Source organism: Lactuca virosa, chromosome 3 (genome assembly GCF_052849685.1).
Source record: "Lactuca virosa cultivar CGN04683 chromosome 3, Lactuca_virosa_CGN04683_v6, whole genome shotgun sequence".
Taxonomy (NCBI): Eukaryota; Viridiplantae; Streptophyta; class Magnoliopsida; order Asterales; family Asteraceae; genus Lactuca; species Lactuca virosa.
The window spans coordinates 114,001,127-114,015,748 of NC_136428.1; the positions used below are offsets into that span (position 1 = coordinate 114,001,127).

Genomic DNA, 14,622 nt, shown 5'->3' on the forward strand with positions numbered 1-14,622 from the left:
ATTCCCCGAATCACAAGTTTTCTATATATTATAAGGTAAATTCTTCTCAAGTTACTAGGATAACATTTCTCATTCTAAACCCACTTGATCCTTAGGCAACTTAATTACTCCATTGAACCACAATAAGCACCATGTTTCTCCAACGTCCATACACTGCATGTACATCATACTTATACTGTTTTAATATTACCACTTCATCACCTGATTCATAACCATTGTATCTCTTTTCTCATAACTCATTTATCTACTTGAAATTTTTGGTTACTTATCTTCTTTAGCCCTCAACTGCTCGCAAGCCAGCTGCTATGGCTTTCTCTTTTCTTCTTACATATTCTTTTCTTTAAGCATCTAAAAGATGTATTTTCACATACTTACTCTTTTTTTACATTGGGAAGTCATACACTCCCAATGTTCTTAACTTCTCTTCTCTAAATGACACTTGGTCATTTCATTCTCTTACTAGGACCCCACATGCAACTTTAGACTCTTCTCATGAGTCCATTATCTCCTGGCCTTTATATACCACTTCCGTATCTTTTTGACTGTCCCTTATTACACATAAGGTTCACTTCTTTTCTTTCTATAACATTTACTTACAAGTAAACTGTTACATAACACGAATACATCTACACAATCTAACAAGTCCATATATTTTCACCCAAGGAGTTACACCTCCTCTTCTTTCTCTATTGTGGGCACACTACCAAAGTGTCCTCTTACTCTACATACCCTATCGTTTACTTCCACATAAGTATCGACCTATTTCTCATGTTCCTTAGTTCTCAACTGTCTTTATTATTACTAACTTTCTCTTTCTCTTAAGTGTGACTCATGACACTTGCTGTACTAATTTCTCTTTCTCTACATAACTATATTATTTTTCTCCCAATCTATCTATGGTCAGTGCTATGACATCCCCAATTTCTCGGCCAGAAAAGACCGATTTGTTTATGCTTTGTTTTATAAATCAGAGTAATCTTTTAAAGAAAACGGTTGCGGAATTTGTTCCCAAATAAGATATGATAAAAATTTATCAAAACATTTCTCAAAGAGAATGTACTTTTCATTAAATAATAAAATCTCGGGATGTCATGTTCCGATACAGACCAAAAGCATAAACAGTACCATATAGGCCTTACAACAGTTATTCATAACTACTGGCCTATAATCCAAAATCTCTCGTTATGTCAGCCAACTTATGCTCTCGTGCAATAACCTGTAATATAAAGAAAATTGAGAGGGTCAGGCTTGGGAGCCCGGTGAGCATATAAGGTTTTCAACCCACAATAATATAATTATTATATTCACTTATCAAACAATCAATCCAATTACCTACCCCCATTATCTTCATTTATTTCTTAAAGATTTACCCTAAGAACCGATTACCCTTCTCCCATTCATTCCTAAGAATTGCCCTAAGGAATTGGCACAAAGTCTAGTGCTGCCATGGTTCTTAGATCACCTCTGGTGAACACGCAGTTCAAAATAATTAATGAACACCTAGTTCAAGAACACCCATTGAACACACTCCGTTCAATAATACCTAATGAACACCTAGTTCAAAAACACCTAATGAGCACTTAGTTCAAAAACACCTAATGAACACTTAGTTCAAAAATCCCTGGTGAACTCAATCACCTAAGGAACACAGAGTACGAAAGCTCTTAGTTCAAACCACGTGATAATAATGTATATCTCGATCCTGCAAAACCACTAATATTATTAACACATATAATCATATTTCTAAAACAATCTATCCCATCCCGTCGATCCCCACACACTGACCCTATACAATGATCTTACGAGATCTAGCCTAAGGAATCGATATGAACAACAACTGACGAAGCTGCTTCGGAAATTCCCTGGCAGCAAACGAGGATCAATAAAGACATAAAATGAAGGGAATGGAATAAGTTTCACCACGAACCTTCGTTCGTAAAAGAAAGAACCATAAGACATTTTAAGTCAGGGGTAGTTATCTAGATAACAATGCCTAGGCGTGGTCCGACTATCATGAGGTATTATACCCCCAGACTCTACCTATCCCAGCATCGAACTTTGCCTAGCAGTGGCCTGAATACATGAGGCATTTCACCCCCAGATGCAACCTATCCAGCAATATAATACCAGACATACCTAGCAGTGGTCTATTACCGACACACTTTATTAGGCAGTCTACGAAGTTCCCTTAATTACTTCGTGAAAGAAAACGCTGACATATGAAGCTCGTTCGATCACTTCATAAAAGAAACGCTGACTCCAAAGCTCTCTCAAAATAAAAGTATGGGGAAATACTACTAGAGTACTCCTGTACGCTCCCGTAACCGACACACAAAATTGTCAAAAAGACTTTGTACATGATAGTACTTTTGGCACATTATAGTACTCTGGTATGCGAAAGTCTCGTACCCGAGAACATAATAGTACCCTGGCACAAGTAGCACCCAAGACACAAAGCATTAAAAAGGACTTCGTACATAAAATGTACTTCTGTACGTAGGACGTACTCCACCGATCATCAATCTCACCCCACACGTACTCTTAATAAGAGACTACCCAAAGTCCAATCTTAATTGAACTAAACATCCCTATTTAAGTCTTAACCCATCACTAGGCAAGCCTACAATGCCTATAATCAATTTTTGATACTATCTCCGTTTAGGCAACGCCAATTAGTGTATACTTAACACAAGGTTTTAAGTAATAATATCATATATACACATCTTAACACATACTGAACCATATATGATTCGCACGTTGTATATCATCAAATATATCTAACATGTATTTTGGACAATAACAAATACTTCACATACATATATATATTTCATACTTTAATCAATACTCTTATTAAAGTCACGTTCCTAAAAGGGACTATACACATGATACCTTATCGAATGAACACGTAGTTCAAAAATACATAATCCGTACTCCCGGATCTTAAGTTTGCCTCATTACCTAATCCATATTCTTGGATCTAAAACTAACCTCTTGATCTGATCCATACTCTCGGATCTAAAACTAACCTCTTGATCTGATCCATACTATCGGATCTAAAACTAACCTCCTGATCTGATCCATACATCCAGATCTAAAACAAGTTTATCTCTTTATCCTTTTATCTCATGGTCCAACCCATCTTTTATCACCTACCAAAAACCTCATCTACCCATGTTCTACCCAACATATTTTTAGATACAAAATACATATATAGTTTAACTCATTAAAACTTATATAATTCATCCATTCCACAATCATCTCAAATAAACAACAATATATTATACACATAACACGTATATCATAGCAAATACTTAATATTTATGTGTTAGAAGAAAGTAACTACACACTCACTTGATCAGAAGATGATCGGGCAACACTACGGCTTGTAGAAGTAGTATCCTTCAGTGAAACTGTGATCTCTTCACACACCGGACTTCTCGCGGGCAGAGCTTCGGCTCGGAAACTCTTTTCTTCTCGGGATCTTCGGGCTTCGGGACTCGCTTCGGGTCTCGGGATGATACCGGGGCTTCGGGGGGTTAAAATAGGGCTTTGAGAGGGTATCGGGAGTGGGAGAGAAGAGATAGAGCAACCAAAATCGGCTGACCCTCGATTTCTATTTATAGGGTCATTTTTCAGCTCTCACGTCGTGAATTTTAAGTTCTCACGTCGTGAATTCAATAGTCATCAGGTGCGTCATCGCCACTTGCGTCTGTCAGGCTCTAGAAGTCATAAATACTGAGTTCACGTCGTGAACACTGTATTCACGTCGTGAACTCTAACAGTTTTGAGGTTTCGCGCCCCGAACTTCAGAAATTCATAACTTTTATATACGAACTCCGTTTTCGACGTTATTTATATCCACGCGTAGGTGAGATTATTCTCTACAACTCTCGTTTAGACTCCGTTAGCTAATTTTGAATTTAATTTTAATATATTATTAATATATTATTTTTAGTAGGCCGGGACAGGAAAACTCCATTCGAAATTCATAACTCCTTCATCTGAACTCCGTTTTCGTCTGTCTTTTTATCGTTGGACTACTATTGATGAGATCTTCAATTCTCATTTAGAAAGTTTTGGCTAAATATCGCTCGACCTCAATCTCGAGTTTCGGGCTGCATACTGCTAATGCTGAAACTTTGAAAAATCATAACTTCCTCATACGAAGTCAGATTTAGACGTTCTTTTTATGCGCGCTCTCGGTTTAATGTATTCTACGACTTTCATTTAGATCGCTAAGGCCAAATAACGCTCTAACGTAAATTCACTATTTACGTCGCGCTGTGTCGTGCCGGTTCTGTCGCGAAACTTCGACAGGTCATAACTTCTTCGTTATAACTCGGATTTCGGCGTTGTTTATATGTACGGAATCCTTGTAACATATACTAAAACTTAGTTAAGATTACTCCTTCTAAATAATCTTCCATCAAAAAGTCATTTTTGATGCTTATCGTCTCTAAATTTACTAGCCCGGTTCTACGGGCGTTACAAGTGCTATCACCATTACCCCATTTTTATCTGTTTTGGGTCACAAGAAACCTTATTTGATTTATGATGTTTTTGTGATTTTTGAGGTTTAATTCAAGTATGTAGTTTGTGTTGAATTTGGTGTCTAAGCCCATAACTATAACTGGTATGTACTTGACCCGATTGTAGCATGGTCCCTTTTTGGGTTGCCTTCACCGGTGCAATTTGATAGGAAGGATTTTTTAGAATAAGGTTATTTGTGATTTATTAATATATTACAAGTATAATATATTAATATTATTTAATTAGTATTGATCAAGAATTAATTTGAAATTAATTTTGTGATCAAAAGAGACTAATTAAATATATGGGGATTGATTATGTAAATCAATGATTCTTGTAATGTGGGCTAATGATCCATGACTATATGGTTGGGCTAAATTAATAAGATAATCCATGGATAGTCCATGGAGGTTAACCCATGGAGCATAAGAATGTGAAAAATTCATGGAGCATTAGGGTTTAAAAAGTGTAACCCTAGTATTTGCCACATTATAAATAGTGCCCCATAAGCCAAAATCGGCAACACACTCTTTGGAGTCAAGTATCTTATTCTCCTAAAAACCCCTCTTGCATTTTGGTGTTTGTGAACCAATAGAGGCATCACACTTGAGGTGCTCAAACTTTCAAAGGTCAAGAACTCTACCCTACTCAGGAGGTAAGCATCCAAACTAAGTCTTATTATATAGCTTCAATTGTATGCTAGTTAGGGTGAATGCTTTGGAAAATTGAAAATGCATGTATAATTAGAGAAAACATAGATCCAAAGCATTTAGGGTTGCATGTGCACCATAGGAGTGTTATAGTGCTCAAAACCCAACAGTGGTATCAGAGCCTAGGATTGTTTTCTATTATATTTGATGCTTACTAGTTTTTCAAAGCTGAAAAAGTCGAAATTTTGGCCTCTGACTGATGAACTCGCCGAGTACATGAACAGACTCGACGAGTCCACTCAGTAAACAGGGCAACTCGGCGAATCAGTTCATACACTCGACGAGTTGAAGGCCCTGTTTGCAGAATTTCGAGTTTCTTGGCCTGGTTTGGATTAGGAACACTACCACAAACTGTTTTGGATCATTGGAAATGTTTTTTTATGATATGGTAGTGCTTGTACTCATCAAACCACAAGATAATTGTCAAAGTTTTAAAATAATTGTTGTTTTATATGATAAACAAAATTGCTTTCAAATTGTTGACTTGAAAAATTATCTTGATTATGAGTTTGCTTAGATCATAGATTATGTGATAATTTTAGTTGTTAAAATAATGATCTAAATGAATTTTAATGACCTCCATAACTTGTCCTCAAATTATGGAAAATGAAAAGTCTAATACATTAAAATCCTATTAAACTCATAAGTTATTAATGTGAAGAGTTTTGACAAGTTTCAAAACTTGCCCTCAAGTTTTGGAATTTGTAGAGTTTCATCAATGAAACTTTATTTCCAAACCCTTGAGTTTTAAAAGTTAAAATTAAACCCTTATAATTTATAATATTATAAGTTTAATATATATATATATATATATATATATATATATATATATATATATATATTCCTTATTATGCAAATTTGGTCAAAAGCTGAATTTTAAGAGGTACAAATTAGAATGCGATTTGTATAATAAATTTATGCATTGAATTGATCAACATTCGTATTGCTTTTGACACTTTTGACCATATCTCATTCCTTATCCCATCCAACAACCTCCCCTCTCGGACTTCGAGACTGAACTTTAATTTTGAATTGCAGCTTCGCGAATCTCGACAGTTTTCTCTCGAATCTCGCCTCCTTCCCTTATATGTCGCTTCTCACCTCCCTTAGGCTAGAGGGAGTGGCCTCGCCACCCCTCTCGCCAAAAGAGTGCCTAACAATGTTAAACCATTCCCTTAAGACTCGCTAGTTGAGTCGCTAGCTATGGGTCGTTATGTACTCAACAAGAAGAGAGAGAAAGATTATTGAGTTGTTATTGGCTGTTTAGCTTTTGACTGCAAAACTATTGGTTGTTTGTATTTTCTTTTCTTTTTTTCTTGTTTTCTTTTTCAAAATAAAACCTATTTAAAATCAAACACTACCACTCCCTACATTTTTTATTTTATACATGCTAAGCCTATTTGTCATAAAAAAAACTAAAAAATCTTAGGTAACAAGGTGTAAGGAGTGTTAAGAATGTTACCACGCTCTAGCTCCACCATTCTCCATAAATTGTACACTCTTTCACCCCCAATATGTCTCCCGCCCCTCTTCCTTAAATTCCCTTTCTCTCCCATCTCTTCTGAAAACCCTAGCCAGCACTACGACCATGGCAACATAACACAACCATCAATCGTCGTTATCAGTTGGGCCGCCTTCAAGCACCAAGTTCATGTATTTCTTTGGTACGTCTCTCTCTTTGGTTATCTTACATCCAACTGAAAACCTTATTCTGCAGATGCTTTATATTTCTGGATCTCTCTATTCCTTCAATCTAATCAACAAAGTACAATCTTTCTCTTCTGAAAAGAAACATAATATTTGGGTTTTTTGTTTTGCTTTTTGAAGCCGACATCCACCAACACCTGATCTAAACAAGAATTAATGGTTAGTATTTTTTTTCTTATCAAGCACTTACCCTCTTTATATTTGTTATCTTGATTTCAGATCGATTTTGGCCAAAACTGGTTTAAATAAAGAAACGGGTTAATAAGGTGTGTATCAATGTCCATGCTTCAAAATTATGCTTAATCGTGGTTCTTGCTAATTTTGCAATTTGATTTGTCATTTCATGTTAATTTTTGTTTTATTAATGTCTAGGTTTGTATTCTTGACCTTGACTCATTATCTTGAGGTAAAACCACTTCCATTGGCTAATGTTTTCGATTTTTTCATGTTTTCTTTTATTGAAGATTGGAAATAAGTGAAAACCCATATTGATGTTCATGGTGCTTGGAAATGAACGGAACCACAAATCGATTGGAAATATTAACCTAATTTCATCTTTTTTATACATGTATTTAATTAAATTTTGCAATTATGTTTACAAAGTTTAGATAAAATGGATTTTTTGGGTGGTTTTAGTCACTCTGAAGAAGACCTCAGGATCTGCTACTAAATATCACTCACTAGGTAACTCTTAAATCCCTTCTCCCACACCAAGAGCTAGGAATGCTTTCATTTTAACCCAAAAATAAACAGACGCCCTATCTATTCAAAATTTAAGGGTATGTCAATATTGTTATTTTTTATTGTTCTATTTCATGAAGAATAAAATTATTCCCTACTCATGGTAACATAGCAAGGTGATTAAAGCAAGAAGGAGATCATGATTCACCTGGTGAAGTACTCTATCAAGTTGAAACAATGTCTCATTTCTCTTTTATTTTGTCTTTATATTTAGCATAACAAATATTTATTACAGGATAAAAGCCACTATAATGTTATGCTCATTTACTTTTTAATGATTAATTATGTTTTGATTAAATTTATATTTTATTATAGGTGATTGCTATAACACATACCAGTTTGGCTTAATGGTAATGTCTTTAGGCACTTTTTAAGCTTCAACTTCTTCTGTATATGTTCTAAATTCTGTTTTGGAGCCCATGGAGATTCTAAAAAGACTTTATAAAAGTTGTGATTGTGAATTATTTTATGTAAAAATCTTATATTCATTCTTAAGTGGAAGAGGAAGACCAATCGATTTAGCCACTTAACTGTTTATAAACACATGCAGTTAATGATATTATGTGTAAAAAACTTGGTGCAGAATAGCTATTTTTTATACATTGAGCATTTGGTTTAGATGAATTGAAAATATATGATTCTTTTATAAATTGGTTTTTTTTCTCTGTTAATAATGTGTATTAAAAGGAGATGTCCACTAAAGTGCATAATGAACTTAGAGAATCATCAACAACAAAGCTGTTAGGATTTTCATTAGTTTGCAATAATACCACGTAACCCAATCATAGTACTTTTTAAAATTTTTTATTATAGGTTTTGTGAGCAAGAAGGGAGAGTTGGCGCATGTGGTTGCAACAAAAAACTGACGGGTGGGTCTAGAGGTCTTGGTTTAATATAGTAAGTGATTATTATATAGTTTTTTTTTATTAATAATATAATAATAATTCTTATATTTGTGTGTGTTCATAAACATCAAGTCTTTGGTTATGATAGTTGAGACCAAAGGAAGCCATATGTATGATGTTTTTAAAACCTTTGATTGAAGTCTCCATCTTCTTTTGATTCTTGAAGAAATGAAGTTCTATATAGATGGTGATCATGATGCACGAGATGATAATAAACTAAAAAAACTTTTTATGTTTGTTTTCTTGAACTTCTTATTATTTCTATATGAAAGTTTTAATTAACTTTTTGCTTTTTGTTTGCTATGTCAATAACACGACAACATGGCAGAACTAGAAATATAAAGGAAAACAAGAAAGTCATCAATTTATTTGGTATTATGTTCATATTATTCATGTTTCATTCATTCTCTTTTACAAATGTGAAAGTATTTGTTTTGGTTGTTTATTGCTTTGGTTAGTTATGTTCTATATCAATCATGATTTCAAAATGAGTGCCAAGTTGTCAGTGTTGTTAGTTTTTTTGTTTTTATTTTGTCATGTTTTTCCTAAGATCAATCAAGTGAAAGGTAGTTGTCAGGTTCCAAATATTTTGATCGATTGATTAGTAATTAATGATGATTTTGCAGCAGAAGGGAGATTTAGCACTTGTGACTACAACAAAAAACTGTAGAGGTTCAAGCTTCTTGAGATTGAGGGAGATAAAAAAAGTGAAATATGTAGATTGGGTTAAAAGTTGCAAATGATAATATGTTGTCAAAACTGAAAAGAAGATTAGGTGAGTTAATGCTGAAAGTCAAAGAAGATGAGAGATAATTACAAAAGTATGGTGTTATGCCTATTTATTTGTTGTCAGGAAGAAAATTCATAGTGTCCATGTCTACTATTGATATATAGAAAAGAATAATCATGTAATAAATATCATGGACAAAAGTTTTTTTATTAATTTGTTTAAAATTAATTTGTATTTAGTTTTAATAGGCCCATTTAATATTTAATGCTTATTATATTAAGTCGTGTTTTTGGTTAGCCTATTTCTTTTGTTATTTATTAAATTAACGGAAGATTGGACAATGAAATGCCTATAACTAGACATTAAAAATGTAGGTGATGCTATTTCTTTAAATTTAATTTTTCTTTAAAGTTTAATTTTTATTTTGTTTTAGTCTATAAATAAAAAATAACAAAAATACTCATCTTAATTACCGATTCATTTGTTTTCTATTAGGGATGAGCAAAATATCCGACATAACCAAACCGGACGAGAACCATATGAGAACCGTATATGTAAGCCGATTAGGTTATAATACTTCGTATTAATTAAATAGCCAATTATAATTGGATGCAATTTATAATAACGTAGTTATTTTAAAGTGGACAAAAAGATTACGTGAAATTATATTTAGCTAATCAAGATTGTTACTAACAACAATCCAAGGATTTTAATAAATTTTACAGAAAAAAAAAATGTTCAAGAAGTTTGACAAACATAAATAAATGTAATAATGTTTTTTCTTATAATATTGAGTGGATAGAGTGGGGATACAAAAATAAAATCGAAAAATATTGAGGTTTTGGCTAATCTGGATTAGATCGAATACTGAAAATAGGATACAAAAACCATCAAAATAGGATAAAAATTAATTTCCAAAAAAACTATTCGCACCCGTCGCTTGGCGCGGGTAAACGGCTAGTATATATATATATATATATATATATATATATATATATATATATATATATATATATATATATATATATATATATATAAGACAAAGTCGATCTTACCGTTAGTAGGCCTCATTCACGAAGACGGTCTATAAGGGGGTATAAGGTTACTGACTATAAAATGGTGGTTTAATGGGTGTCCACTTTCACCCACCGCTTCCTTGACTGGTGGAGGGTCGTTAGCCGAACGGGTAGGATATGACATTAATTCTCCCTCATTAAAAGTATAATGATAAAATATAAAGTAACTAAACATTTATTAAATTCCCAATCTTAGTTACTTTAGGAAAAATGTGAAATGGTGTTAATCCATGAAATTACACTTTGCACCTTGTTAAGTCGTTAGTGGAGCGTGTGTGGTTAACCGGCACACTAATTTGGGACTGACAATGTGTGGCAAAGGGTAACATTGTGTTAATCATAGATCAATGGAGCGTGTGTGGTTAACCGACACATTGATTAGGCGATTTGTAACATTGGGTGTACCAAACTAATTTGCATGGTTATTCACTCCTTGTTTGTGATCCTCGGCATCCCAGTCACAAACATGAAGGGCACAATCGAGATTTAAACATGTCATTGAAAAGTTCAATGAATCTCAAAGATCTAGGAATTTCAAATCCAATTAAAACTTAATAATCTATTTCGTTTTTTCATGGTGGAAATTGGTAAATCGTCATTTACCTACCTTTAAATATTTTACAATTGAATTACGACATCCCTTTTTGCAATTGTAGAATATTGTGTTGGGTCCTAGCCTTAATATTTCATATTGGGTGTAATATTAAGGATAATCATCTATTCTAAACTTTGTTCTTCTTCTTTTACAGATGTCTATCCCAAACAATGCTTCCAACCCAATCCCTTCAGGTTCTTTCTCCCTCATGAACCTATGTGGGAGGGTCATTTTCGATGGCTCGAACTTCAATGACTGGATTCGAAACATCAGAATGGCTATTCGCTATGAGGACAAAGAATATGTCCTATATAAAGAGCTTAAGGAGATTGATGTCACCACTGCCACTCCTGAACAAATCGTTGAACACACTACTCATGAGAGGGATGCGACAAAGGTGTAGTGTCTAATGATTGCAACCATGACTGCTGAGCTGCAAAATCCCTACGAGAACTACTACCCTTATGAAATGTATCATGATTTGATGGAAAGATACCATCAAAGTTCTCGGCAGGAGAGGTATGAAATCATTGCCTCCATGATCACAACCAAAATGAAGGATGGTGAGCCCATCACGACCCACTTGCAAAAGATGCAGAGATTCGTGGACCGCTTGCTCAAATTAAATGTCAATTTTGATGAAGAGTAGGCCATATATATATATATATATATATATATATATATTATTCTATACTCTTTACCTTCTTGTTATGATCAGTTTCGTATGACTTATCATATGAACAAGGAGGAGGTCACTCTTAGCAAGCTTCAAGGCATTCTTAGGACTGCAGAAAGCAACCTGAAAGGCAAAACGGTTGTGTCTACTCCTACTACTACTTCTGCCCCTGTTCTGGCAATCGGACATGGGAAGGGAAAGAAAAGGAAGGCTCCCTAAAAGAGCCGCAAGGGAAAGAAAAGGAAGGCTCCCTAAAAGAGCCGCAAGGGAAAGTCTCTTGATGGATCCTCTTCAAGTGGGACCAAAGCTGGTTCTGTTAATCCTTCTTCAAATCTGAAGGAAACAGGGTGCTTCCACTGTCATGATAAAGGGCACTGGAAACGAAGCTGCCCCAAGTACTTGCAGGACATTAAGCATGGGAAGATCAAACCCTCATTTGCAGGTATTTACACTATTCAATCTAATAACTCATCGCATGCTAATTCTTGGGTCCTTGATACAGGTTGTGGTATTCACATTTGTTCTGATTTGCAGGGACTAAAAATAAGTAGGGATGTGGAGCACGGGAAGATAAACTTAATCATGGGAAATAGGAAAGTGTCGCCTGTGACCAAGATTGGAGTTTATTCTTTATTGCTTAGTAATGGTTTTAATTTAGATTTGAATAATTGTTGTTACTCGGACGATATGGCGAGAAATGTTATTTCCTTTCACGGTTTGTATAAACAAGGTTTTACCTTTTCCTTTGGTAATGAAAATGGTGGTATTTATTTTTATTGTCATGGTGTATTTTATTTTGAAGCATTACCTTGCAATGGTATATATGAAACTGTGATGATTGTAGATAACTTAGGAAATAATGTGTTGAATATTGATTCTTCCAATGATTTGGATAAATCATGCTTGTGGCATTGTCGTCTTGGACATGTCAACAAGAAGCGCATAGCCCAACTCCAGTAGAGTTAGAAACACACCTAAGTTTTATGGTTTCCATATTACTATTGAAGGTGATACATTTATCAGTGATAGAACACTGGTAAATTTGGATGAACCTAACAACTACAAGGAAGCCGTGGCAGGCCCCGAGTCTGCAAAATGGAAAGAGGCTATGGACATCGAGATTCAGTCCATGTATGACAATCAAGTTTGGAACTTGGTTGACAATGTACCGGGTCGTAAGACAGTCGGGTGCAAATGGATCTTCAAGAATAAGACCGACATGGATGGGAAAGTACACACATATAAGGAGCGACTGGTTGCGAAGGGCTTTACTCAAACTCCGGGAGTTGACTATGATGAGACCTTCTCACCAGTAGCAAAGATTAAATCTATAAGGGTTATGCTAGCCATAGCTGCATTTCATGACTATGAAATATGGCAAATGGATGTCAAAACCGCTTTCCTTAATGGAAAGTTGGATGAAGATGTTTACATGAGTCAACCAGAGGGTTTTGTCAGTGCAAAGTACCCTAATAGAGTGTGTAAGCTTGAGAAATCCATTTATGGATTGAAACAAGCATCTCGCAGATGATATCTTTGTTTTGATGAGAAAGTCAAAGAGTTCGGATTTTCGAGAAGCGAGGATGAGTCCTGTGTATATGTCAAAGCTAGTGGGAGTATAGTGAGCTTTCTGGTATTGTATGTAGATGACATACTGTTCATAGGAAACGACATCCCAACCTTGCAGGAGGTTAAGTCCTGGCTTGGGAAGTGTTTCGCTATGAAGGACCTCGGAGAAGCTGCTTATATACTAGGGATAAGGATACTGAGAGACAAGAGTAAAAGGCTAATAGGACTTAGTCAAAGTACCAACTTGGACAAGGTGTTGAAGTGTTTCAGCATGGAGAACTCCAAGAAAGGCAACCTACCTATTCTAAGCAATACCAGACTGAGTACGACTCAGAGTCCGAGTACAGAGGCTGAGATAGCAGAAATGCTTCATATACCATATGCTTCTGCAGTTGGTTCGATCATGTATGCTATGACTTGTACTCGCCCTGATGTGGCTTTTGCTTTGAGAATGGTCAGTAGATATCAAGGGAATCCTGGTAAAGCTCATTGGAATGCGGTTAAGAACATTCTTAAGTACATGCGGAGGACTAAGGACTGGATCCTTACCCTCGGTGGGAGTGATGACTTGAGAGTGACAGGGTATAGCGATGTCAGCTTTCAAACCGAGAGAGATAATTTCCGCTCTCAGTCGGGCTGGGTGTTTACCCTGAATGGAGGAGCAGTGACATGGAAAAGTTCCAAGCAGGAGACTATAGCTGACTCAACGTGTGAATCAGAGTACATAGCAGCAAGTGAAGCATCGAAGGAGGCAATATGGTTGAAAAACTTCATTGGAGACCTTGGAGTTATTCCATCCATAAAGGAGCCTATGGAGATTTTCAGCGATAATGAAGGGGCGGTTGCCTTAACCAAGGAACCGAGAGATCATGGTAGATCCATGCATATCGACAGAAAGTACCACTTCATAAGACATCAAGTAGAAGAAGGGCACCTTGTGGTAAAGGGGATATCGTCAGAGGACAATCCAGCAGATCCTCTTACAAAGGGACTGACTTGGGTTAAACACTTGCAGCATGCAAGGGGCATTGGGCTAACAGACGATATTAGTTTTAGTGGTTAGATAAATAGAAACTTGTAATAGCTAAATTGTAATTGACATTTGATGATTAAATAAAAGGAGTTTTATTTATAACTAAAGTTACTGTCTTGTGCCAATTATTTACTATTGTTTCACTTTGCATGTTTTGACTTCCAGAATAATAAAATTATTATTATTATTATTATTCAAAATATCCACAATCGATCATACGTTGGAAGTAAGTATGAAAGAAGACTGTCAGAGTTGGCTTGTAGATTGTCTAAGGAGTTAGGCATAGCAACAATTTGCTACACCATTCATGAGTACTTCTGAAATAAGATTTTAGTATTGGATCAACCTGC

At 35.2% G+C, this 14,622-nt stretch overlaps 1 long non-coding RNA gene across 4 annotated transcripts; it reads left to right on the forward strand.

Moving 5' to 3' along the window:
* The first annotated feature begins 6,736 nt into the window (after positions 1 to 6,736).
* On the forward strand, positions 6,737 to 9,561 carry LOC145166424 (uncharacterized). Of its 4 annotated transcripts, none has more exons than XR_013740525.1 (6): positions 6,737 to 6,904; positions 7,068 to 7,106; positions 7,167 to 7,213; positions 7,412 to 8,038; positions 8,502 to 8,585; positions 9,220 to 9,561. It is a non-coding gene; the product is annotated as an uncharacterized LOC145166424 (long non-coding RNA). The 4 variants fall into 4 exon arrangements; XR_013740527.1 differs by lacking the exon at positions 7,068 to 7,106 and having other exon boundaries at positions 7,412 to 7,867; positions 8,004 to 8,038; XR_013740526.1 differs by lacking the exon at positions 7,068 to 7,106 and having other exon boundaries at positions 7,412 to 7,631; positions 7,801 to 8,038.
* Positions 9,562 to 14,622: the final 5,061 nt, after the last annotated feature.